This window comes from Rhinoraja longicauda, chromosome 37 (assembly GCF_053455715.1).
Source record: "Rhinoraja longicauda isolate Sanriku21f chromosome 37, sRhiLon1.1, whole genome shotgun sequence".
In the NCBI taxonomy this organism is placed as follows: Eukaryota; Metazoa; Chordata; class Chondrichthyes; order Rajiformes; family Arhynchobatidae; genus Rhinoraja; species Rhinoraja longicauda.
The window spans coordinates 6,880,732-6,905,758 of record NC_135989.1 but is presented as its reverse complement, the minus strand read 5'-3'; positions in this window follow the sequence as shown (position 1 = coordinate 6,905,758).

The window sequence follows — 25,027 nt, the reverse complement described above, 5'->3', positions numbered from 1 at the left end:
AAGACTGCTGGTACCTGAGGAACCTTGAGAGATGGCTCCTCTGTGGGTTGTGATGTGCTGGAGATGGAGTGTCCTAACATCATGGAGTCAGAGCGTGATACAGTGTGGAAACAGGCCCTTCGGCCCAACTTTCCCAGCCTGACCAACATGTCCCATCTACACAAGTCCCATATGCCTGCCATAAGCCCTTCTCTATATACTAAAACTGTCGTTTGTTTGTTTGTTTGTTCCTGAACTACAGATAAAACGGTACACGATAGCGCGACAATTTAAGGCCCACCTTACTCACCGTCATCCCTTTGGTGCTAATGGAAGAAGTTTCATTGAAATCGGTGTTATATTTTTAGTTATTCATATTTTAAAGTTTAAAATCTATCTCATAAGGGTGGAGGAAGGGAGGAGAGAGGAGAGGGGAGGAGAGGGGAGGGGAGGGTTGGAGAGGGTGCTGCACCAATGCAGGAGAGGTTCGGGCCCAACGGGTCCACTTGGTCTAGTGTCCCTCCAAACCTGTCCTATACATGTACCTGTCCAATTGCTTCTTAAACGTTGCGATTGTCCCTGCCTCAACTACCTCCCCCGGTAGCTCATTAAAATACACCCACCAACCTTTGTGTGAGAAAGTTACCCCTCGGGTTCCGATTAAATCTTTTCCACCTTCATGTCCTCTGGTCCTCGATTCCCCTACTCTGGGCAAGAGAGCGTCTACCCGATCTATTCCTCGCATGATTCTGTATACCTCCATAAGATCACACCTCGTCCTCCCACGCTCCAGGTAATAGAGTCCCAGCCTGCTCAGCCTCTCCCTACAGCTCAGGCCCTCGAGTCCTGGCAACATCCCCGTAAATCTTCTCTGCGCCCTTTCGAGCTTGGCAACATCTTTCCGAAAACATGGCGTCCAGAACTGAGCACAATACTATGAATGCGGCCTCACCAACGACTTGTGTAACTGCAGCACGATTTCCTATTTGGAGTGGAAGCTGAGTTTTTTTTTAAATTTGGAAGGGGTTACTGTACCCCTGCTCTCTTGAATGGGGTCAAGCCAGACCCAGCCAGGTGTGGACATCTTGTTCTGTCACAGGCCATTTAGAACGGAGATGAGGAAAAACCTTTTCAGTCAGAGAGTTGTGAATCTGTGGAATTCACTGCCTCAGAAGGCAATGGAGGCCAATTCTCTGAATGCATTCAAGAGAGAGCTAGATAGAGCTCTTAAGGATAGCGGAGTCAGGGGGTATGGGGAAAAGGCAGGAACGGGGTACTGATTGAGAATGATCAGCCATGATCACATTGAATGGCGGTGCTTGCTCGAAGGGCCGAATGGCCTCCTCCTGCACCTATTGTCTATAGGAGCCGACTGAATGTGACCACTTGCATTGCGGTGTTTAGAAACATAGAAACATAGAAAATAGGTGCAGGAGTAGGCCATTTGGCCCTTCGAGCCTGCACCGCCATTCAATATGATCATGGCTGATCATCCAACTCAGTATCCTGTACCTGCCTTCTCTCCATACCCCCTGATCTCTTTAGCCACAAGGGCCACATCTAACTCCCTCTTAAATATAGCCAATGAACTGGCCTCAACTACCTTCTGTGGCAGAGAATTCCACCGATTCACCACTCTCTGTGTGAAAAAAAACTTTCTCATCTCGGTCCTAAAAGACTTCCCCCCTTATCCTTAAACTGTGACCGCTTGTTCTGAACTTCCCCAACATCGGGAACAATCTTCCTGCATCTAGCCTGCCCAACCCCTTAAGAATTTTGTAAGTTTCTATAAGATCCCTCTCAATCTTCTAAATTCCAGCGAGAACAAGCCGAATCTATCCAGTCTTTCTTCATATGAAAGTCCTGCCTTCCCATGAATCAATCTGGTGAACCTTCTCTGTACTCCCTCTATGGCAAGAATGTATTTCCTCAGATTAGGAGACCAAAACTGTACGCAATACTCCAGGTGTGGTCTCACCAATGCCCTGTACACCGCTGTGTTGCGCTGAGCTGGTATGTATGGCTTGGCGAGTGCTGAGGCGCGATGGTGAAGGAAAATCGTGAGAGGAATAGATCGGGTGGACACACAGAGTCTCTTGCCCAGAGTAGGGGAATCGAGAACCAGAGGACATAGGTTTAAGATGCAGCGGGGAAAGTTTTAATAGGAACCTGAGGGCTAACTTTTTCCACACAGAGGGTTTAAAATATAAACATATAAAATTCTTAAGGGGTTGGAGAGGCTAGTTGCGGGAAGATTGTTCCCGATGTTGGGGGAGTCCAGAACCAGGGGTCACAGCTTAACGATAAGGGGGAAGGGGGAAGTCTTTTAGGACCGAGATGAGAAAACATTTCTTCACACAGAGAGTGGTGAGTCTGTGGAATTCTCTGCCACAGAAGGTAGTTGAGGCCAGTTCATTGGCTATATTTAAGAGGGAGTTAGATGTGGCCCTTTTTGCTAAAGGGATCAGGGGGTATGGAGAGAAGGCAGGTACAGGCTACTGAGCTGGATGATCAGCCATGATCATATTGAATGGCGGTGCATGCTCGAAGGGCCGAATGGCCTATTCCTGCACCTATTTTCTATGTTTCTATGTTTCTATGTGATGGGTGTATGGAACGAGCTGCTGGAGGAGGTAGTTCGGGCAGGTACCATCACAACATTTAAGAATTATTGGTGCAGGTACATGGATAGGAATTGTATCACAAAATGCTGGAGTTGCTCAGCGGGTCAGGCAGCATCTCTGGAGAGAAGGAATGGGTGACGTTTCGGGTCCAGACCCTTCTTCAGACTGATGTCGGGGGGGGGACGGGACAAAGAAAGGATATAGTTGGAGACAGGAAGACAGTGGGAGAACTGGGAAGGGGAGGGGAAGAAAGAGACAGAGGAGCAATAGGAAGTTGGAGAAATCAATGTTCATACCACTGAGCTGTAAGATGCCCCAGTGTGGTGCTGTTCCTCCAATTCATGGTGGGCCTCACTATGGCATTGGAGGAGGCCCATGACAGAAAGGTCAGACTGGGAGTTGGAGGGGGAGTTGAAGTGCTGAGCAACCGGGAGATCAGGTTGGTTAAGGCGGACTGAGCGAAGGCGTTGAGCGAAGCGATCGCCGAGCCTGCGTTTGGTTTTGCCGAAGTAGAGAAGTTGACATCTGGAACAGTGGGTACAGTAGATGAGGTTGGAGGAGGTGCAGGTGAACCTCTGCCTCACTTGGAAAGACTGTTTGGGCCCTTGGATGGAGTCGAGGGGGGAGGTAAAGGGACAGGTGAGAATAGGAAAGGTTTGGATGGGATATGGGCCAGGCGCAGGTATGTGAGACTAGTGTAGATGGGACATGTTGGTCGGTGTGGGCAAGTTGGGCCGAAGGACCTGTTTCCACACTGTTGTAGTGAGTCCAAACGAGTGGTATTATCCAAATACTTTATTGGTATAAAACCCGTGACAAACGCAATGCACTTCTTCTTGGACTAACACTAACTTCGTTCACTAATCTAATCTCTATCTACAGTTTGGCGCCAGGCATTTAAATACCTCGCGCTCCCTCACCCCGTGACCGTAAACCAATCCGAGGGTTCTACTACCTGGCCAATCCCTATGTCCCTACATGACCCCCCCCCCCCCAGAACCCTCGAAACCATACCTCACGGGCGCCCGAACCTCCCGCCCAGAACGTGTACGGAGGGGGGAAACCGATACCCCCAGCGTGACAGGAGGCGGGGTGGACGCCGCCGCTGGAGGCGATGGGGGGTCCACTGGAGCGGAGGGTGTAGGTGAGGGGGGGCACTTGATCAACAACGGCAGCCCGGGCCCAACCATCGGCGGCGGAGGCCCAAGGGGTGCTAAACTGGGCGCCGCTGGCGGGACCAGTCGAGCAGCCACAGGCCGGCCCCGGCGCGGCGGCTGAGCCACCGACACGGGGAGGTCCTGGTCCAAATGGGCCGGCTTGAGACGGGACACTGAAACCAACTCCTGACGATTTCCTACCTGCAAGGTGAAGGTTACAGTCCCTCTTTTGAGCACCTGGAACGGGCCCTGGTAAACCCGCGGTGGCAATCTTTCCGAAGAAACACGAAATCACAGCTCCGCAATTCCGACGCAACGTGAACTGCTGTGCTTCCGTGACTGGAGGTCGGGACTGGAGCCAGAGAACCCACCCGTTCCCGGAGGGAGCCCAAGACTGACGTGACGGATGGCGGCAAGGCGGGAGTGGAAGGGAGAATGTCGCCCGGCACCCGCAGGGGCGAACCGTAGACGAGCTCAGCCGAAGATGTGCCCAGCTCAGCCCGCGGGGCCGTACGAATGCCGAGGAGGACCCAAGGCAGCTGGTCAGCCCAATCGTAGCCAGTCAGGCGAGCACAGAGGGACGCCTTCAGCTGCCGATGGAAACGCTCAACCATCCCGTTGGCTTGGGGATGATAGGCGGTGGTCTGCTGTAAGCGCGAACCATACAGCTGTGCCAGCGCGGCCCAGAGGGATGAGGTGAACTGGGCCCCCCGATCCGTAGTGATAATAGCCGGAACCCCGAAACGAGCCACCCAATGCAACGCCAGGGCCCGTGCACAGGAGGCCGCCGAGGTGTCCGACAACGGGAGCGACTCCGGCCAACGAGTGAACCGATCAACCACCGTCAGTAGGTGAGTGTAACCCCTAGAATAGGGCAATGGACCCACCAAATCCACATGGATGTGGAAAAAACGGACGGGGGGAACCTCAAATCTCTGGTATGGGGGCTGGACATGACGATGGACTTTGGAGGTCTGGCACGGAATGCAGGCGCGTGCCCAGGCTGCCACCTGCTTTCGCAGGCCATGCCAGATAAACCGGTCAGCCACCATGGCTGAAGTCGCCCTGATGGACGGATGTGCCAGGCCATGAATGGCCTCAAAACCCTTACGCCGCAGAGCGGCAGGCACCACCGGGCGAGGGCGTGGGAGGGAAACGTCACACCACAACTTGGTACCTGTGGGGCCACACGCCACCTGCTCCAAACGCAGTCCCGAGGTTGTGGAGGTGTACACCGCGGCAGTCCCTTCCAGGCGCTGAGCCTCCGCTAGCTCCTGGAAATCCACCTGTTTACCCACCACGGCTACGGAGGGAATGGCCGGCCGGGACAGGGCATCAGCAACGGCATTCAACCTACCCGCAATATGACGGACATCGGTCGTAAACTCCGAAATCAGGGTTAGGTGCCGCTGCTGGCGAGCCGATCACGGATCAGAAACCTTAGCAAAAGCGAATGTCAGAGGTTTGTGATCCGTGTAGGCCATGAAAGAACGGCCTTCTAAAAAATAACGGAAGTGGCGGACTGCTAAATAAAGGGCCAGGAGCTCCCTATCGAACGCACTGTACTTGAGCTCCGCTCGAGAGAGCTGCCTGCTGAAAAACGCCAGAGGCTGCCAATTACCGTCGACCTGCTGCTCCAAAACCCCACCCACCGCCACGTCTGAGGCATCCACCGTCAGAGCTGTGGGGGCGGAGGAGCGCGGGTGCACCAGCATGGTGGCGTTGGCGAGGGCCTGTTTGACCGCAACAAAAGCCGTCTCCGCAGCTACGGACCATACCAACTCAGCGGGGTTACCCTCGAGACATTGAAAAAGGGGGCGCATAACCCGAGCTGCTGCAGGCACGAACCGATGATAGAAATTCACCATGCCCACGAATTCCTGCAAGCCCTTGATGGTAGTCGGGCGGGGGAAAGAGCAGACCGCGTCCACTTTAGCTGGTAAAGGAGTGGCACCGGCCGGAGTAACCCGGTGACCCAAAAAATCCACCGCGGACAGGCCGAATTGGCATTTGTCCGGATGGAGAATCAGGCCATGGTCTTGCAGCCTCTGGAACACCGTGCGGAGGTGGACCAAGTGCTCCTGGACCGAACGGCTGGCAATCAAAATATCGTCAAGATAAATAAAGACAAACGGCAACCCTCGACCCACCCGGTCCATCAGACGCTGGAATGCCTGAGCTGCATTTTTAAGGCCGAAAGGCATACGCAACCACTCAAACAGTCGGAACGGAGTAATGGTCGCTGTTTTTGGAATGTCCGGCGGGTGGACCGGGATCTGATGGTATCCCCGCACCAAATCAATTTTTGAAAATATTGTAGCCCCCTCCAGGCTAGCTGAAAAGTCCTGAATGTGTGGAATCGGATAGCGGTCCGGCCGTGTTGCCGCGTTGAGTCGACGGAAGTCACCACATGGTCTCCACCCCCCAGACGCTTTGGAAACCATGTGCAAGGGGGAGGCCCACGGACTACTCGAAGGCCGAATAATTCCCAACCTCTCCAAGTTTAGGAACTCCTCTCGCGCCCTGGCCAGCTTGTCGGGTGGAAGGCGCCGTGCCCGGGCAAAAACCGGCGGCCCCTCGGTTGGGATGAAATGGACGACCCCGTGCTTCTCAGAAGGTGAATCAAAACGCTGGACGAGGAGCTGCGGGAAGTCGGCTAGGACCGCATCGAACTGACCGGGAGCCGTGGTAATGGACTGGATTACTAGGCTGGGTGGGGCGGCGCTTGTAGAAGCCTCTGGTCCAGTACCCCCGAGGCCGTACATCAGCCGAGGGTTGCAGGCCCCTCCCTCGGACGTCTGCGACCAAAGAAAACGCCCATAGGAAATCTGCACCCAATATGGCCTGGCCCACATCCGCAACGATGAATTCCCAACGGTAAGTCCTGGACTCGAAGGACAGGGACATAGTCCTTTTACCGTATGTACGGATGGTGCTACCATTCACTGCAATTAGGGGCGGGCCCTTTTCCCCCACTCGAACTGCACAGTCATAGGGGGGCACAATACTTACGACCGCTCCCGTATCCACTAGGAAAACGATCCCGGTACTCTGATCTGTAGCGTAGAGGCGGTGGTTATGACCAATCGCGACTGCCTCTACAGTCGATCGGCCCAGGCGTTTCCCGGAAACGAACACGGGGATCTACAGCTTCGTGCCTCGCTGCCCCACCGCCGATGGAAAGAGCACCAGCCACGCCTATCCGGCTCTGTTGGTCGAGCCCGCTGCCAATGAACAGGCGCCGCCGCCCTCTCTTGGCGGGCCGACTGCGAAGTAGCGGCCGATGCGCCGCTCTCCCGGCCGCACCCCCGACTGCCGCTGGGCCTCGAGACCCGGTTAACGGAGCCGTCTCGGGTGTTGCGCTCCCTAACGAGCGTGTCGGCCTTCTCGGCGAACGCTACCGGATCTTCAAAAGAGACGTCCGCCAACACCAACCTGACGTCCCCAGGTAGCTTCTCCCGAAAGGCCGCTTCAAATATCATGCATGGCTGATGGTCGCCCGCCAAAGTCAGCATCTCGGACATCAACTCCGACGGCAGCCGCTGCCCCAGGTCTGGCAAATGGAGGAGCTTCAGAGCCCGCTGGTTCTGGGCCCAGCCGAAGGTCCGCAGCAGGAGCTTCTTGAGCCCCACGTACTGGTTCGTTTGGGGTGGACTGGTCAGGTATCGGCTGACCCGCGCTGCCACCTCCGCCTGCAGACAGCTCACCAGGTGGTGGTACTTCTCCTGGTCTTCCTCCACCTTTTTAAGATGGAACTGTGATTCTGCCTGCACAAACCACAGGTGCGGCTGATGGGCCCAGAACGGCGGTAGATGAATTTCGCCCGCGCTCGCTCCCGCCTGCGACATGCTGCTGCTTGCTTCTTACGTTCGAGGTCACCAATGTAGTGAGTCCAAACGAGTGGTATTATCCAAAGACTTTATTGGTATAAAACCCGTGACAAACGCAACGCACTTCTTCTTGGACTAACACTAACTTCGTTCACTAATCTCTATCTACAGTTTGGCGCCAGGCATCTAAATACCTCGCGCTCCCTCACCCCGTGACCGTAAACCAATCCGAGGGTTCTACTACCTGGCCAATCCCTATGTCCCTACACTGTGTGACTTTATGACTTGAAGAAGGTGAAGCAATGGCACCTTTATCGTTTCCAGTCAGTCATCAGCCCAGCCGATGACTTGGTCTTTCAATAGACAATAGGTGCAGGAGGAGGCCATTCGGCCCTTCGAGCCAGCACCGCCATTCATTGTGATCATGGCTGATCATTCTCAATCAGTACCCCGTTCCTGCCTTCTCCCCATACCCCCTGACTCCGCTATCCTTAAGAGCACTATCTAGCTCTCTTTTGAATGCATTCAGAGAATTGGCCTCCACTGCCTTCTGAGGCAGAGAATTCCACAGATTCACAACTCTCTGACTGAAAAAGATTTTCCTCATCTCCGTTCTAAATGGCCTACCCCTTATTCTTCAACTGTGGCCCCTTGTTCTGGACTCCTCCAACATTGGAAACATGTTTCCTGCCTCTAACTTGTCCAACCCCTTAAAAATCTTATACGTTTCGATAAAATCCCCTCTCATCCTTTAAAATTCCAGCGTATACAAGCCTAGTCTCTCCAGTCTTTCGACATACGACAGCCCCGTCATTCCGGGAATTATCCTAGTGAACCTACGCTGCACGCCCTCAATAGCAAGAATATCCTTGCTCAAATTTGGAGACCAAAACTGCACACAGTACTCCAGGTGCGGTCTCACTAGGGCCCTGTACAACTGCAGAAGGACCTCTTTGCGACTCTTTGAGACTCTCCCCTTGCTTCTTTGGGGGAGAGAGTGCCATGTTGTGTTTAGTTTATTGTCACGTGTACCGTGAAAAGCTTTTGCTGCATGTTAAAGGGCTGTCCCACGTGGGCGATTGTTTAGGCGACTACAGGCGACTAGGCTGTCGTCTGTACGGTCGTGAGTCGTCTCCAAAGAGTCGTAGCGTTTTTCCGGTCGCCGCTGGATTTTGAAACGTTTAGAAAATTTCGGCGACTGTTGGTTTGACGCCAATTATCGTAGCTTGACGTCTCCTGATGTGGGCGCTGCCGTAGGTTGTTGCCAGGTGACGTAGGTTGTCGCTGGTGCTGACTTCGGTGAATTCCATTGGCGACTACCAGCATCAACCGGCGACAAAACCGGGGGCCAAAATGACGTGAATTGTCTTCAGTTGTCGCCGACACGGTCGTAGATTGTCGCGGGCAGACATGGGTTGACATCGGTTGTCGTAGGTTGCCGCCTGTGTGGTCGTAGGTTGTCGTAGGTGCGGTCCTAGGTGGACGTCCTAAGTCGCGACAATTGGGTCGCCGGTTGTCGGTAGCTTGACGTCGACTAGGTGGTAGGTTGTTGTAACTTGTCATAGACTTTGTCGTGGGGGGGGGGGGTCCAGTCGCCGGTTTTTCGGCGACCTCCTACGACTATGACAGTCGCCGGCAGTCGCCTAAAAAATCGCCCTAGTGGGACAGGCCCTTAACCAGTCAGTGGAAAGACTATACATGATTACAATTGAGCCATCCAGAGTGAACAGATACATAATGTAGGGAATAATGATTCGTGCAAGATAAGTCCAGTAAAGTCCTATCAAAGGTAGTCTGAGTCTACAATGAGGTAGATAGCCTCTCGTTAGACAATAGGCAATAGGTGCAGGAGTAGGGCATTCGGCCCTTTGAGCCAGCACCGCCATTCAACGTGATCATTGCTGATCATTCTCAATCAGTACCCCGTTCCTGCCTTCTCTCCGTACCCACTGACTCCGCTATCCTTAAGAGCTCTCTCTAGCTCTCTCTTGAATGCATTCAGAGAATTGGCCTCCACTGCTTTCTGAGGCAGAGAATTCCACAGATTCACAACTCTCTGACTGAAAAAGTTTTTCCTCATCTCAGTTTTAAATGGCCTACCCCTTATTCTTAAACTGTGGCCCCTTGTTCTGGACTCCCCCAACATTGGGGACATTTTTCCTGCCGCTAACGTGTCTAACTCCTTAATAATCTTATACGTTTCGATGAGATCCCCTCTCATCCTTCTAAATTCCTGTGTATATAAGCCTAGTCACTCCTGCCTTTCAACGTATGACAGTCCCGCCATTCCGGGAATTTCCCTAGTAAACCTATGCTGCACGCCCTCAATAACACGCCCTGAATTCACACCTACAATAGCTTTTGGGATTTCTACATAGGATGGTTCCGTTGCCTGATAACAGCCGGGAAGAAACTGTCCCTGAATCTGGAGGTGTGCGTTTTCGCACTTCTGTACCTCTTGCCCGACGGGAAAGGGGAGAAGAGGGAGCTGCAAGGGTGAGACTGGTCCTTGATGATGCTGCTGGCCTTGCCGAGGCAGCGTGAGGTGTAGATGAAGTCAATGAAAGGGAGGTTGGTTTGTGTGATGGTCTGGGCTGTTTCCACAATTCTCCACAATTTCATGCGGTCTTGGATGGAGCTGTTCCCTGAAATCCCGTTTGGACTAAGCACCAGGTCTAGACACTTTTGCCTCATTTTTGCTCTCCTACCCACCGCCCCTTCACAGTCCCATTATTACGATATGACTCCCACCCCATCAAACATATCCATCAATGTGTAGGAAGGAACTGCAGATGCCAGTTTACACAAAATGCTTCCTTTTCACACAATAGGAACGATATACAGTGGCCAATTGACCTACAAACCTGCACGTCTTTGAGATGAGGGAGGGCACAAAAGCACTCGGAAAGAAGTCACAACTTTGCTCCTGTTCTGACAACAACTTGTATCATGTCATGATCAGCCATGATCACATTGAATGGTGGTGCTGACTCAAAGGGCCGAATGGCCTACTCCTGCACCTATTGCCTATTCTGTTTTAAAACTGTTCCAATTTGTTTCATTGGGTTGTTTAAATTAATACTGACTAGCTAATTAATTGATTGCATCGGATGGGAGGCGCATTCCCAATCTCGTTGTACCCCTGTACAATGACAATAAAGATATATTGTATTGTAATGTATAGTATTGTATTGTCTAATGTCTATGACCAAATAAATGATTCCGATGTGCCTCTGTGGCTCCATGAGTTCCACCAGCTGTAATTCCTCGGGATCGCCCCAGTGCTGTTCGCCTCCATTCTGTGCGGAGATCCAGGAGTAGGCTTCGGCCTCCTGTATTCCATGCATTTTAGTGCCTCCATGACTCCCAACCTGGACACTTTGCTCTGTGGGATTATTGTAGGGAGCCTCTGGTGCAACACACTGTGGTGGCCATTTCTGCTGCTTGTCCAGAGCAACAAAGATACAGGGACTGCATCTCTGTTCCCACAAGTTCCACTATCACCCCAGTCATTCCCTCTTCTTCCCTCTCCCTTCAGGCAGCAGATACAAAAGCTTAAAAGCTTCCAATGAGACCAGACTCAGGAACAACAAAGGTACTGGAGGAACAAGATGGACCACTCCGTTGAAATCGCCTATACTGAAGTGTAGTGCGCAAAGGAGCGTAACGTCCGCTATTTTAGTAAGCAAAACCCACCGTTTACTATGCTTCTCACTGTGTAATCAATGTTTTGGGGGGGACAGTATGTGTGATGATACCATTAAAATGCAGAATATATCTCATCTATCAAATCACAGATTTTTGTTATTTTTCTTTTAAAATGTCTCTGCAAGTTTCTGCCTACTAAAATGGCGCCATGACATACGACGGGTTTTTTTGGGGTCGAGTGGTCTATCTTGTTCCTCTAGTATCTTCGGGAACAGCTTCTTCCCCATTGTTATCAGGCAACTGAACTGTCCTCCCATGGGCTAAGGTGTAGTTCCGATCTTCCAACCAACCTCATTGTGGACCCTACATTTTCTCTGTAGCTGAAACACCATATTCTGCTCTGGTATTTTTTTCTTTGCACCACTTGTGTGTGGCTTGACTGTACTCATAGATGGTACGATTTTGTAGCTTTTCACCGTATCTCACTACATGAGACAATCATGAACCAACACCATTACCACATTTACTGCTGCTCGGTAGCTTTGAAAGCTCGATGGTAAAACCTGCCTGGGAAGTGCTTATTTCACCGAACATCTGCATAACTGAAATAAAAACACAGCTTTGGTAATCATCCTCAGCATAGATACATTTGGAACTGAAATGTATTTCCATTGAGACTGAACCGTTTAAAGTTCAATTTAAGGAGAGGTCCTGGCCAAACCGACAGGTCCCAGGCAGGAAAAGGAAAAATATACATGTTCTCATTTGGGAAAGGGCTAGGAGAGATGTCCCAGAGGAATTACAGAATGACTATAGCAGAGAAGAAGGCCACTCAGCCTCTCATGTCTATACTAGCTCTGGGTAAAATCAAGTTGGGTCATCTCAACACCCACCTACTGCCCATTGAGTATGAAGTCTTTCCTTTCAGTTGTTTATCTAGCTCCCTCTACCAGTTTCTCTCAGGATTTCTCTGTTCCAAAGCCCAAGGAACAAATACCCTGAAGGCAGACAAAAAATGCTGGAGTAACTCAGCGGGTCAGGCAGCATCTCTGGAGACAAGGAATAGGCAATGTTTCTGGACGAGACCCTTCTTCAGACTGAGAGTCAGCGGAGAGGGTAATTAGAGTTAGGAAAAGAACAAATCAGAGACGGCGTCGACAGCCAAAGAGCCCACAATGGGTAATTGTTGTCTGCGGAGGAGGTGATAACGAAAAGATACGAACAGTGAAACTAGTAGGACAACTAGGGTGGGGAAGGGAAGGAGAGAGAGGGAATGCAAAGGTTACTTGAAATTTGATCACGGAGAGAACGTACAAGCTCCATACAGACAGTACCCATAGTCAGGATGGAACCTGGTTCCCTGGCGCTGTGAGGCAGCAACTCTACCGCTGCGCCACCGCGCCGCCCATGTAGTGGAGTTCAAATGGTACCTGATTAAATCCAACCTGACTGTCCTTTGAGAAGCTACTGCAAGGGCACAGTAAAAGAGGGAATGTAAGGTTTTGCGGAAAATGCAAGCAGAGGGACTGGATATGAATGAATGAATGAATGAATGGATGAATGAATGAATGAACGAATAGGTTTATTGGCCAAGTATGCAGATGCAAGGAATGTGCCTTGGTGCTCCGCTCACAAATGACAACACAAACATACAGTTAACAATTAAGAATAAAGCATAAACACATCAAAACAATAAGGGTACAACGTTACGGTCTAAACATGTGGGTGAGAATAAACCAGAGCAAAAAAGAGACTACAGACTTTGGTTATTGAGTAGAACTTTCACTCGTGGGGAAAAAGGCTGTTTTTATGTCTGGCTGTGGCCGCTTTGACAGTCCGGAGTCTCCTTCCAGAGGGAAGTGATTCAAAGAGTTTGTGGCCAGGGTGAGAGGGGTCAGAGATGATCTTGCCCGCTCGCTTCCTGGCCCTTGCAGTGTACAGTTCGTCAATGGGGGGGAAGGTTGCAGCCAACAACCTTCTCAGCTGCGCGAACGATCCGTTACAGCCTCCGGATGTCGTTCTTGGTAGCTGAGCCAAACCAGACCATGATGGAGAAGGTGAGGACGGACTCAATGATAGCAGTGTAGAATTGGACCATCATTGCCTGTGGCAGATTGTGTTTGTTCAGTTGCAGCAGGAAGTACATCCTCTGTTGGGCCTTTTTGACTGTGGAGTCGATGGTGCCCCCCATTTAAGGTCCCTGGAGATGATGGTTCCAAGGAACTTAAATGACTCCCCAGATAATTTAATATAATATAAAGATAATAAATTCACTTTAGTTCTGCAGTGACCCATACTTTCATCAAGTCGAAGGCCAGATCAATTATATGAGGATTGAATTTAATTGGTTTAAAATCCGCCACTTACTTTTATCTTTTATCTGTGAGCGTTCTAGTACAAAGTTGGAATTTGCGTTTCTTATTTCGGTGAAGATCTGCAATACTGGAACACAAAGAGGATCAAATTATTGATAGCTGGTATCTGATAAAGGTACATAAAATAATGAGAGGCATAGATAGGGTAGATAGTTAGAATCTATTTCCCATAGTTTGGGTATCAAGAAGAAGGGGTACATTGGAGGTGAGGGGAAGGTGTTTTAAAGAGGACCTGAGGGGAAGGTTTTATACATGGAAACATATAAAATAGGGGCAGGAGTAGGCCATTCGGCCCTTTGAGCCAGCACCGCCATTCGATATGATCATGGCTGATCATCCAAAATCAATACCCCAGTCCTTCTTTCTCCCCATATCCCTTGATACCGTTAGTCCTAAGAGCAAAATCTCTCCCTTGAATTCAAGGGTTGTATCACAATACAAGTGATCAATATCTGGAAAGCACTGCCAGAGAAAGTGTTGGGATCAGATACAATCAGACGCATTTCGACATGCACATGAATAGGTGAGTAGGCAAGGCATAGAAAGATGTAGTCTTAATGCAGGCAAATAGGATTTGTGTAAATGGCCAAAACGATGTGATGGGCCGAAGGGCCTATTTCAGTACAGTACAAATCTATTTCTCTATGACTAACATCGCCCCAAACTGACCCCTGCTTGCACAGGCGATTGCCACCAAATTCACAGCAGGGATATTTCCTACATCGGCCACTTGTTCCAGGATTATTTTATTCCCTTTCCCTGGGGACCTCACCACCACCTCATTGCCCACTCCGAACTGTGTCACAGTTTTGGTCTCCAAATTTGAGGAAGGATATTCTTGCGATTGAGGGAGTGCAGCGTAGGTTCACCAGGTTAATTCCCGGAATGGTGGGACAGTCATATGTTGAAGCACTGGAGCGACCAGGCTTGTATACGCAGGAATTTAGAAGGATGAGAGGTGATCTTATCAAAACATATAAGATTATTAAGGGGTTGGACATGTTAGAGGCAGGAAACATGTTCCCGATGTTGGGAGAGTCCAGAACCAGGGGCCACAGTTTAAGAATAAGGGGTAGGCTATTTAGAACGAAGATGAGGAAAACCTTTTTCAGTCAGAGAGTTGTAAATCTGTGTAATTCTCTGCCTCAGAAGGCAGTGGAGGCCAATTATCTGAATGCATTCAAGAGAGAGCTAGATAGAGCTCTTAAGGAAAGTATGGGGAGAAGGCAGGAACGGGGTATTGTCTATTGAACTGCCCTGACGGAGGTTATTTCTATAGGGTTTCTCCTGTCGATATAAAAGCTGATCAGGAAGGCCAGCTCTGTCCTGGGTTTCCCCCCTCGACTCAGTGCAGACGATGGGAAAGAGGAGGATGATGGCAAAGATAACATCGCTGCTGGACAACGACTCCCACCCCATGCAGGACACATTCACTGCACTGAGTAGCTCCTTCAGTGACAGACTCCCTTACCCCAAGTGCGTGAAGGAGAGATATCGGAGGTCGTTCCTTCCCGCTGCCGTGAGACTGCACAACCAGCACTGCTCCCAGCAGAGGAGTCAACAGTAACATTTAAGGAATACACAGTAAATGATGACAATTTATCCTTATTGTTATCTTTATTGTTTATTTGTAATGAATGTCTCTTGCTTTCCATTTTGCTGCTGTAACACTGCAAATTTCTCCGGTGTGGGACAAATAAAGGAATATATTATTATTATTATTATTATAGGTGAATTGGTTCTGCTGTCTGTAACGCTCTCCAAGAGCTGTAGGCAGTGCAATGTGCTGTTGTCGAGGCCCTCACGGCCCTCGACAACAGCACATTGCACTGGCTAGAGCGCCTGGGGGGCGTTACATAACTTCTGCTGCCTCAAACGCAAGAAGCAGATGTAACGGTCCGCAGTTAGCCCCAAATGCCGCACATGGAACCAAGGAAGTCGTTTTAGAATGAGCTTTATTTCTACCTGCTGGTGGTCGGGGACAGAAGACTGAGGCGTTCACTAGGGCGACGACGAGGCATGAAGGTCGGGAGCAGGCAGGGTCGGCAACGGGAAATCAGTCCGAGAGAGAACGCTGGAAAGTCTTGCATGAGGGCTAAGAACAATCTGGCAAAGAGTGTGTGTGCAGGAAGGGTTTATATGCTGGCTTGATTGGTGATCTGGAGCAGGTGAGTGAACAGGTGAGGGGAGTTGGCTTAACGTGGTGGGCGTGGCTGGCAGGTGAGTGAACGGGACAGTCTGTGACAGAAGAAGAAATAGAAGCGAATTGGCCCTCTGTAAACTGCCTTAGTGTGTGTGTATAGGGAGTGGATGTAATAGTGGGATAACATGAAACAAGTGTAAACGATTGATCGATGGCCAGTGGGGATTCAGTGGGCCAAAGGCTCTTTTTCTTTCAATCAATCAACAAGGGAGATTATTTGGCAGGACAGCTTTGCATTCAATTAGAACGTGAGCTTTCACTGCAGTAATTGATCTGAAGGTTTCTCTTCTGATGTCAATTATTCAGAAAATTAGTTCTCAGGGAACCTAATCCCCTCCCAGAGTGTACCTGGGTGCCGCTGTGGACCTGGTCTGCTCTCCTTCCTTTCCTTCACTTCCACACTCTGCTGATCAGGGCACGATGCACAGATGGTCTCACTGATGACATCCAGCTCCATGGCTTCTGCCCGCAGAACGATTATCCTTTGGGAAGAGAGCACATGCGCCTTAAGAAGGGCCTCGACCTGAAACGTCACCCGTTCCTTCCCTCCAGAGATGCTGCCTGTCCCGCTGAGTTACTCCAGCACTTTGTGTCTATCTTCGGTTTAAACCAGCATCTGCAGTTCCTTCCTGCACATGTGGATGAGTTCAGCTTCTCGACAGCGGTGTTTGTTAAACTCCTGAGATTCATCTCCTTACGAGAAGAGATGGTGGAGGACCTCAGTGATTAGTTTAGTTGAGTTTAGAGATACAGCGTGGAAACAGGCCCTTTGGCCCACCGAGTCCACAATGACCAGCGATCCCCACAAATTAACACTATCCTACACACACTGGGGACAATTTTTACATTTACACCAAGCTGATTAACAAGGGGACATCTCCAAACTCTAAACTAAACAATTAACCTACAAGCCTATACATCTTTGGAGTGTGGGAGGAATCCGTAGATCTCGGAGAAAACCGACGCAGATCACAGGGAGAACGTACAAACTCCGTACAGACAGCACCCGTAGTTAGGATCAAACCCGAGTCTCTGGCGCTGTAAGGCAATAGCTCTACCGCCACACCACCGTGCCACCATGCCAACCCTCCATGGTCAATCGTGGGATTAGTTAGTGTTGATACACCTGATCTAGAAGTCAAGAGCTTTATGTTCATTCACAGCACAGAGGCAGCACTGTGGCACAGCAATAGAGTTGCTGCCTTACAGCACCAGAGACCTGAGTTCGATCCTGACTACAGGTGCTGTCTGTACGGAGTTTGTATGTCCTCCCTGTGACCGTGTAGGTTTTCTCCGGGTGTCCCGGTTTCCTCCCACATTCCAAAGATGTGCAGGTTTGTAGGTTAATTGGCGTCTGTAACTTGTCTCTAGTGTGTGGGATAGAACTCATGTACATGTGATTGGTGGTCAGTGTGGACTTGCGGGGTCGAAGGACCTGTTTCTATGCTGTATCTCTAAACTAAACTAAATTAAACTAAACAAAACGAAACTGAACTAAACTTAACTTAACTAAACTAAGCTAGGAGATAGACACAAAATGCTGGAGTAACTCAGCGGGACAGGCAGCATCTCTGGAGAGAAGGAATGGGTGACGTTTCAGGTCGAGACCCTTCTTCAGAGTTACTCCAGCATTTCGTGTCTATCTGATTTGAACCAGCATCTGGAGTTCTTTCCTGAACTAAACTAGGACAGGTTCCTGATTACAGAGGAATCCGGGAGCAGTTGCCAAAGTTCAAGAAGAAGTGGTAAGGTGTTTATGGCTGAGATGAGAAGGCAGTGGAGGCCAATTCTCTGGATGCTTTCAAGAGAGAGCTAGATAGAGCTCTTAAAGATAGTGGAGTCAGGGGAGAAGGCAGGAACAGGGTACTGGTTGTGAATGATCAGCCATGATCACATTGAATGGCAGTGCTGGTTCAAAGGGCCGAATGGCCTACTCCTGCACCTATTGTCTATTGTTAAATCAATAAATATATTCAATAAAGACATAACTATAATTCTTTCAGTTAAGTGGATCATGAGGATGTGGGGGAAAGCAGGAGCAGGGACTGAATCTGGTTGATAGTTACGAGTGTATTGAATGATGAAGCAGGCACAAAGGGCTGAATGACATTTCGTGCTTCGAGTTGCCATGCTTCTCACTTCTATGTGTGAAAGCATCAGCCCCTTTGCTAAAGTGTGATAGATAACCCCAAACGATGAGGCCATCGATGAGTTGCTCCCACAGAACTGTTAATTATCTTCTTCCAGACATGGCGCCACAATGGAAATGATAGACTTACAGAGGATTAGCTCAGTGGTAAAGCAGCTGAGGAACGTTGCCAAAGGTGTATCAGTGACTGACCATGGAAGCAGCCCAGAGGACAGCTGCCCACAGGCTCACACAAGTGTTACCTGTGCTTCGGGTTTCCATCTGTCCCTGGTGAAAAGGGCCATCGACTGGTACCTTTTGTTTTAGTGAAGATCGCAGTGGCTGTCTAGGTGTAAGGGATGTGTAGGAAGGAACTGCAGATGCTGGTTTACAGCAAAGATAGACACAGAACGCTGGAGTAACTCAGCGGGACAGGCAGCATCTCTGGAGAAAAGGAATAGGTGGCCTTTCAATTCGAGACCTTCTTCAGACTGAGAGTCAGGGGAGAGGGAATCTAGAGGTATGAAAATGTGCAGAATAAATCAGAGTCGGAAATGCCAGGGCTACCTGAGGGTTGTGAATTTGTGGATTTCCCTGCCACAGTGGAGGCCGATTCACTGGATGAATTTAAAAGAGAGTTAGATAGAGCTCCAGGGGCTAGTGGAATCAAGGGATATGGGGAGAAGGCAGGCACAGGTTACTGATTGTGCATGATCAGCCATGATCACGATGAATGGTGGTGCTGGCTCTAAAAGCCAAATGGCCTCCTCCTGCACCTATTTTCTATGTTTCTATTTTTCTATGAGAGAAGTCAATATTCATACCACTGGGCTGTAAGCTGCCCAAGCGAAATATGGGGGGCTGCTCCTCCAAATGTAGAGATCTGAAGGACAATGCTACACAAAAACTAATCAGCATTGAGACTTGCTCTCCCTCACTGACCACTCTATAACAGAGGCAAAACAGAGGAAATAGTTGCCAAATAATCTTGTTTAGTTATCTCACACTTTGCCTTGACTCTACTCTCACTTCCTGTCTTTCAAGCCACTGTTTGGAGAATTGAAACTACATCTTTCTCCCCACATCAAAATGTAAACTGCTGGAGCAACTCAGTGGGTCAGGCAGGTTCCGGTGGGGGAGGTGTTGTCCCCCTGACCGCGTGGGTTTTCTCCGGGTGCTCCGGTTTCCACCCACACTCCAAAGACGTGCAGGTTTGCAGGTTAATTTGGCTCTGCTAGAAATTGTACATTGTCCCCAGTGTGGAGGATAGTGCTAGTGTATGGGGTGATCGAAGGTTGGCGCGGACCCGGTGGGCCGAAGGGCCTGTTTCCATGATGTATTTCTAAACTAAACATGGAACTGGTGTGTGAACGGGTGATCGATGGTCAGCATGGACTTGGTGGGCCGAATGGCCTGTTTCCATGCTGTATCTCTAACCTAAACATAGAACTAATGTGTGATTGATGGTCGGCACAGACTCAGTGGACTGAAGGGCATGTTTCCATGCTGCATCTCTAAACTAAACAAAACGAATCCCAAATTCTCTCTTTCATACTTCATTCTATGGCTCTATTCTCCAACTTTCTCACTCCCTCTTTTTTCTGATATTCTAATGTCACAATCAACCTCACTCTTTGCTTTCACACTCCATCCTCACAACTCCCCCTCCCTCTCACCACATTGTTTACAACACGAGCTTTAGTTTAGACATTTAGACTTTAGAGATGCAGTGTGGAAACAGTGACCAGCAATCACCCCGTACACTAACACTGTTCAACATACCAGGCACAATGTACACTTCACGGAAACCAATTAACCTGCAAACCTACACGTCTTTGTAGTGTGGGAGGAAACCGGAGCACACGAAGGAAACCCATGCAGACTCGGGGAGAATGTACAAACTCCATACAGACAGCACCCATAGTCAGGATCGAACAGGCGTCTCTGGTGCTGCAAGGCAGTAACTCTACCGCTGTGCCACTGTGCTGGCCGCCTGACCAATACCCCTTGCATACTAGGCTAGCTCTCTGACCAATACGCTTTGCATACTAGGCTAGCTCTCTGACCAATACCCCTTCCATACTATGCTAGCTCTCTGACCAATACCCCTTCCATACTGGGCTAGCTCTCTGACCATACCTTCCATACTAGGCTAGGTCTCTGACCATTCGCCTTCCATACTCGGCTTTCTCACTGACCAATACCCCTTGCATACTTGGCTAGCTCTCTGACCAATACCCCTTCCATACTAGGCTAGCTCCCTGACCATACACCTTCCATACTTGTCTAGCTCTCTGACAATTCCCCTTCTCTCTCTTTCACATCCTCCTTTCTGTCCATGTTCTCTTGCTCACACCCTTACTTCCTCTTTCCACAGTCCCCTAGCCCTGTACTCTATTTGTCACTCTTTTTGTCTGAATGTCCTTCTCACAATGTTCCTCTCTCTCCCTTTCTTTTCGCACTCTGTTTCCCACATCTTTGCTCTCTCTCGCTCACTCCCTCTCTCTCTCTCCCTCTCTCTCCCTCTCTCTCCATCTCTCCCTCCCTCACCCTTTCTCCCTCCCTCTCTTTCTCCCTCCAACTCTTTCTCTCTCCATCTCTCTCCCTTTCTCTCCCTCCCTCCCTCTCCCTCCCTCTCTCTCTCTCCCTCCCTCTCTCTCCCCCTCTCCCCCTCTCTCTCCTCACCCTCACTATCTCTCTCCACACTCTACCTTCTAAAACTACCCCTCTCTCTCCGCCTTATACCCTCTCTCCCTCCGCATGTGTTCATTCCTTGCATCATGTTCACCTTCCATTGACGAGTTTCCACACTCCATCCTCACCCTCTCCCATATTCTTTGCAACAGAAGGTCTCTGACCATCGCCCATCTCTCACTCTCTCTCTATTTTTCTCTCCATGTTCTCATTCCCCACCCTTCCATTTCCCCAAGCAATCCCTTTCATATTGCCCCCCAGGTCCGCGCACGATCTGACGTCTTTTGTGTTTCTTCTTTTGTCCGAATGTGCCTCCTTTTGTGTGAATGTGCCTCTCACATGTTCCCTCTATTCCCTCTCTCTCTCTCTCCCTCCCTCTCTCTCCCCCTCTCCCCTCTCTCTCCTCACCCTCACTATCTCTCTCCACACTCTACCTTCTAAAACTACCCCTCTCTCTCCGCCTTATACCCTCTCTCCCTCCGCATGTGTTCATTCCTTGCATCATGTTCACCTTCCATTGACGGTGATTCTAGTTGACCTCCACCACGTCCTGCTGGGACACTGGTCAAAGACACTGGTCAATGACTTTGTACATCAGTCTAATACCATGCAGCACATTATTGCCTAGTCACGAGCATCTTGTCCCATGCCTCAACGCCAGCTGTGGGCTTCATCACTTACCCAGGTCATGGGATGATGTGATGTCAAGTTCCATTGCTGGGTGAGCACCTGAGATGGAACAGAAGAATAGAAGGCTGAGAGGGAAAAGTCCAAACCCTCCGCTGATCGCCACTGACTTTCTAGCCCCGTGGAAATGTGATAACGAGAGGAAGAGGCAGTGAGGATAAATAATGTAGGATGTGAAGAGAAATCGGCATTCTGATTTTGCATTTGCTATTTCCATTCCGTGCTTTTTTATTTCCCCCAACAACATCAGAAACGTTCACGAAAATTTTCAATTTGTTGACATTTTTTCAGAGATAGGAAAGGACATATACGTGCCCACCAAGTTATTAGTAGGTTTATTATTGTCAAGTGTACTGAGATCCAGTGAAAAGCGTTTGTTTGAATTTTTTTGTAAAAGTTGCATAGGATTCAGTAATCCTGCATTAGTGTTAGATGTTTACTAGACCAAGTGGTCCCGTTGGGCCCAAACCTCTCCTGCATTGGTGCCGCACCCTCTCCTCCCCCCCCACCCCCCTTTCCCTTCCCCAAACCCCCTCCACACCCCTCCACTTCCCCTTCCCCTCCCCCTCCCCTTCCCCTCCCCCTCCCCTTCCCCTCCCCCTTCTCCTCCCCCCCACTCCATCCCCCTTCCCCTCCCACCCCACTCCATCCCCAACCCCTCCCTCCCTAGGAGATAGATTCAAACATTAAAATCTGAATAACTTAAAAAATATAACACCGATTTCAATGAAACTTCTTCCATTAGCACCAAAGGGACGATGGTGAGTAAGGTGGGCCTAACATTGCCGCGCTATCGTGTACCGTTTTGGCTGTAGTTCAGGAACAAACCAACGAGAGTTTTAGTGTATAGATGGATTCTGAGTGCAGTCTATCCACTGCTTTTCTCCCTCTCCTTGTTTATGTTATATTCCTCTGGTGATGCAGAAATATGGCATGTTCCCACTGGTGTACAGCGGGTGGTGCGGATTTCTTTTGATACCATTTAGGGTACAACAGCATGGTGAGTTTACTTTTTTTTTTTGTTTCGAGATACAGCGCTTAAGCAGGCCTTTCGGTCCACCAAGTCCTTGCCGACCAGCGATCCCCGCACACCAGCACTATCCTACACACATTAGGGACAATTTACAATTTAACCGAAGCCAATTAACCTCCAACCCTGTACGTCTTTCGATTGTGGGAGGCAACCGGAGCACCCGGAGAAAACCCACGCAGGTCATGGGGTAAACGTACAAACTCCATACAGATAGCACCCCTAGTCAGGATCGAACCCGGGTCTCTAGCGCTGTAAGGCAGCAGCTCTACCGCTGCGTCACTGTGTCCTTGCCAACCTCAAGGGCTTGCCAACCTCAAGGGCTTGGCAATCTTATGCAATCTGGCTAGACCGCCACTTATAAAGGGCAATCGGGAAATATGAGCAAGAGCTAAACTCATTGTTATCAGGTTCATATTGGAGCCACCGATGATTGCAGACTATTCATAGCAATAGTTAGAGGTTTTTTTTTACAATATGTCAACATCCATGGTCCTGTGTTCTGTTGCTAAGTGAGGAAGTGCTTTGGTTTTGATCTTCCAAAATTCCTTAGATTCCAGGATACTTCGTTACGGGAAGTAGCTGCGCCTTGCACCAGCAGTCTGCCTGTCTTTTTGTCTTCTTTTTTTGTCTATTGTTAGCGTTTAGATGTATGTATGACTTATTTTTAGCTGTGGGGGGAAACCTTTTTTTAAAAATCTCTTCCTCAACGGAGATGCGACCGTTTTCCATGTCGTATCTCCGTTCGCGCTACGGCCTAACACCTTGGAGTTGGTGGCCTCCATCTGGGATCGACCTTGAAGACTCCGGTCGCAGGGCGTGGACTTACCATCTCCACCTCCGGAGGCTTCGGTCGCGGGCTCTGTGGACCGCAACATCGGGAGCTCGCAGGTCCCTGGCTGGCGACCGGCTTTCGGGAGCTCCAGCCGTAGCAGCTTCGACCGCCCCGAATCGTAATGCTCGACCAACCCGCTCGCAGAACCTTCAACGGCCTGCTCGGCTTGCCCCTGGGACCTTCCATCGCCCGGTGGGGGCTTCAAAAGTCGGGAGCCTCGATCGCCTCGAAGCTGCAGTCTGACTGCCTGACCGCAGGAGAAGAACAGATGAGGAGATAAGACTTTTCTTTGCCTTCCATCACAGTGAGGGTGTGCCTGGAGGAATCACTGTGATGTTTGTCTGTGCTAAACTTATGTAATTGTGTGTCTCGTGCTCTTTATTGTTTATGACTGCATGGTAATGACAATTTCATTCAAATCTATTTTTGAATGACAGTAAAAGCAATTTGAATTTGAATTTGGTTTGGAAGCTGGCAAATGAAGCACACTATTTGTGAGGGAATTAAAACAAAAACAGGGAAATGCAGGACAACTTAAATTGACAACCGTACAGAAGAACATAGTTCCATTTATTGTGTAGGAAGGAACTACAGATGCTGGTTTATACCGAGGACAGACACGAAATGGTGGAGTAACTCAGCGGGACAGGCAGCATCTCTGGAGAAATGGAATGGGTGACGTTTCGGGTCGAGTCTGAAGAAGGGTCTCGACTTGAAACATCACCCACTCCTTCTCTCTGGAGATGCTGCCTGACCCGCTGGAGTAACAGCAGCTCGGGCAGCATCTCTGGAAACCCTTCTTCAGACTGAGAGGTCAGGGGAGAGGGAAACTGGAAGTATGAAATTGTTCAGAACAAGTCAGAGCTGACTCCGATGACCAAGGACACGTGACGCCTGTCGTGGTTACCGGTGTTCAAAATGAAGCAGATGACACGGAGAATTCTTCAAGAAGTTAAAAGCCTTTATTTGCAAACAACGGTTGGAACAATCAGGATGTCAACCATCTGACTGCCCACTTAGTACACCGGGCAGCCCATTTTTGTAGGATTCTTCCAGCCTTATCTTCTTTTCCTTATCTCGCCCTCATACTCCTCTTTACAGTTATTCATCTCTTTGCAGTCACCCTGTTTACCCTGCCACCATTAAACCCCACTCATTGATGAATGTCTGTATTTCTTCACATGTCACCTTTCACCCTGCCCCCATTAAACTTTCAAGTAATCACCCCACCACTCATTGATGAATGTCTGTATCTCTTCCCATTCTGCCACCCTTGTCTTCTATCCTGGTTCATCCATCAATGTTTCTCCTCCTCCTGAGCAGCAGTTACAGACACGTGTCAAGGGTAAGGAATGTCTAGAGCACCTTAATTAGTTACAGAGAGGCGCCTAATGCCTAAGTAGTTACAAACCTTAAACAACAATGTCTAATGTATAAAATAATATCCTATTATCTCCCATAAGCCCACAATGGTCCATTGTTGGCTGTGTAAGAGGTGATAACGAAGGGATATATGGATGTGAACAGTGGAACAAGCAGGGTGACGAGGGTGGGGGAGAGGTGGAGAAAGAGGGAATGCAGGGTGGGAGTGAGTGATGGTGTGAGTGGGTGCGGGAGTGGACATTCCCGCAGAGAATACAATGTGTTGGAGTAACTCTGTGGGGCAGGCAACACTGGGTCCCTTCTTCGGATATACCTGAATGGTAGTTCTTTGCGATGTTGGAGTAGAATAAAGGAGTAAAGCGGAATCCGAGCAGCGGATTTTAACTTGGATCCAGTCGGGAGTGGGAGGGAGGGAAAGGGAGGGCTACATACGCATAAGGCCAAACACAGCTAA